The sequence below is a fragment of the Humulus lupulus genome, chromosome 1 (assembly GCF_963169125.1).
Source record: "Humulus lupulus chromosome 1, drHumLupu1.1, whole genome shotgun sequence".
NCBI classification, from domain to species: domain Eukaryota; kingdom Viridiplantae; phylum Streptophyta; class Magnoliopsida; order Rosales; family Cannabaceae; genus Humulus; species Humulus lupulus.
The window spans coordinates 82196628-82199244 of record NC_084793.1 but is presented as its reverse complement, the minus strand read 5'-3'; positions in this window follow the sequence as shown (position 1 = coordinate 82199244).

Below are 2617 nucleotides of genomic sequence, written 5' to 3'. Positions count from 1 at the left end.
AATAGCCAAGACGTGAGTTTTAACAATGGCCACTGTGCAACAAGTGTAACCGACGCCATCGGGGCGAGTGTGGGGTATGTTTTATCTGTGGAAAGCCAAGGCACTTTGCTAAAGATTGTCGAATTCCAGCCAAGGGCAATGGAAATGACCAACATAAACAAATTGGAGTTCCACCTCGAGTTTATGCGCTTACACAAAGTGACAAAGGAGATAGACCATCTGATATGGTGTCAGGTCAGATCTCTATCGTCCAAACCTCAGCATATGTATTAATGGATATTGGTGCATCACATTCTTTTGTATCTGCATCCTTTGTGGAAAAACTAAATAGAAGTCTTGAGCCTATGCCTGTTATTTGTGGGGTATCCTTGCCTTCGGGAGAGGATATGCTGGTGCGGACATGGGTTAGAGCCGTACCAGTTTGGGTTGAAGGTCATGAGCTGATGGTGGATCTATTAGTCTTGGACCTACATGAATACGACGTCATATTTGGGATGGATTGGTTAACCAGATATGGAGCCGTTATCAATTGCAAGTGCATAAAAGTGGTCTTCATCCCAGTAGGAGAAGAACCATTCGAGTTCAAGGGTACATCAAGAGAAAATACGTGTCCCCTGATTTCTGCGATGAAGGCGAGAAAAATATTGAGTGATGGATGCATCAGTTTTCTGGCAAACATAGTGGATAAGGATAAAGGGACGAGTCAACAACCATCTGATGTCTGGTTGTGTGCAAGTTTCTCGACGTATTTCCTGAATATCTCCCAAGGATTCCACCAGACTGAGAGATCATGTTTGAGATAGAGTTAATTCTGGGAACTGCGCTGATCTCAAAGACTCCTTACAGAATGGTGCCAGCTGAACTCAAGGAGTTGCAGTTGCATCTGCAAGAGTTACTGGACAAGAAGTTCATAAGGCCAAGCCATTCTCCATGGGGAGCCCCGATCTTATTCGTAAAGAAGAAAGATGGCTCGATGAGAATGTGCATTAACTATCAGGAGCTGAACAAAGTGACGATCAAGAACCGATATCCATTACCGATGATTGACGATCTTTTTGATCAACTGCAAGGAGCATCAATATTTTCCAAAATAGACCTGTGATCAGGCTATCATCAGCTCAAGGTTAAGGAGACGGATATACCAAAGATGGCCTTTAGAACGCGCTACAGTCACTACGAGTTCTTAGTGATGTCCTTTCGACTAACCAATGCGCCTGCAGCATTCATGGATCTCATGAATCGCATATTTCGCGTCGTCGTGTGGATAAGTTTGTCGTCGTGTTCATTAACGATATTCTAATATACTCAAAAAGTCAGGAAGAGCATGCAACGCATCTGGAATTGGTCATCCAGGGTCTGCGAGATGAAAATCTTTACGCTAAGTTTATGAAGTGCGAATTCTGGCTAGAGAAATTTTTCTGGGGTACATAGTATCGGGATACAGAATTTTGCTAGATCCCACCAAGATATAAGTTGTTAAGCAGTGGAAACCTTCGAAAAATGCTCATGAGGTTAGAAGTTTTCTTGGGTTAGCGGGGTATTACCAGCGATTTGTGGAAGGATTTTCCAAAATAGTCGCACCAATGACTTCCCTCACCCGCAAAAACATCAAGTATGAATGGACTGATAAGTGTGAGAAGAGTTTTTAGGAGCTTAAAACAAGATTGACGACTGCCCCAGTGCTGACAATCCCTAATGGCACAGAGAGATATACTATTTATAGTGATGCCTCAGGCCAAGGGTTGGGAGCAGTGCTGATGCAGCATGGAGAAGTAATTTCTTATGCTTCTCGACAGCTAAAAAATTACGAGAAGAACTATCCCACTCATGACCTGGAGCTGGCAGTAGTGGTTTTTGCACTAAAAATATGGAGGCACTACCTGTACGGGATACACTGTGACATCTACACTGATCACAAAAGCCTGAAGTATTTCTTCACTCAGAAGGAATTGAATATGAGACATCGTTGATGGTTGGAGTTGTTCAACGACTACAACTGCGATATTCTGTACCACTCGGGAAAAGCAAACAAGGTGGCAGATGCATTGAGTTAATAGCCAAGTTCTTACGTGATGACAGTGAAAGAGATTTCATTGCAGTTACGAGCTGACCTTGCTACCTTGAATTTAGAGATAGTAGTCAGTCAATTGGCTAACTTCTCTATCGAGTCTACCATTATAGAAGCTATAAAATTCGGGCAGTTAGTCGATCCTTGGGTACAAGAATTGATGTACGAAGTGAGGAACGAGGGGCGACCAGGATTCCATATCTCCGAAGATGGATTATTAGGGTTCAAGGGCGAAATATGTGTTCCGGACTGTGACGAGATCAAGAAGCAGATATTTTTCGAGGAACATAATGCTCCTTATGCCATGCATCCGGGTACCATGAAAATGTACCAAGACTTGAAGAAGTACTTTTGGTGGCCTGGGATGTTAAAGGAGACGACAGAATATGTGGCACACTGCTTGACTTGTCAGCAGACAAAGGCAGAGCATCAATGACCAGCCGGATTGTTGCAACCCTTAGAAATTCTGGAATGGAAATGGGAGATGGTCACTATGGACTTTGTCACAGGTCTACCAACCACTCCTAAGGGGCACGATGCCATTTGGGT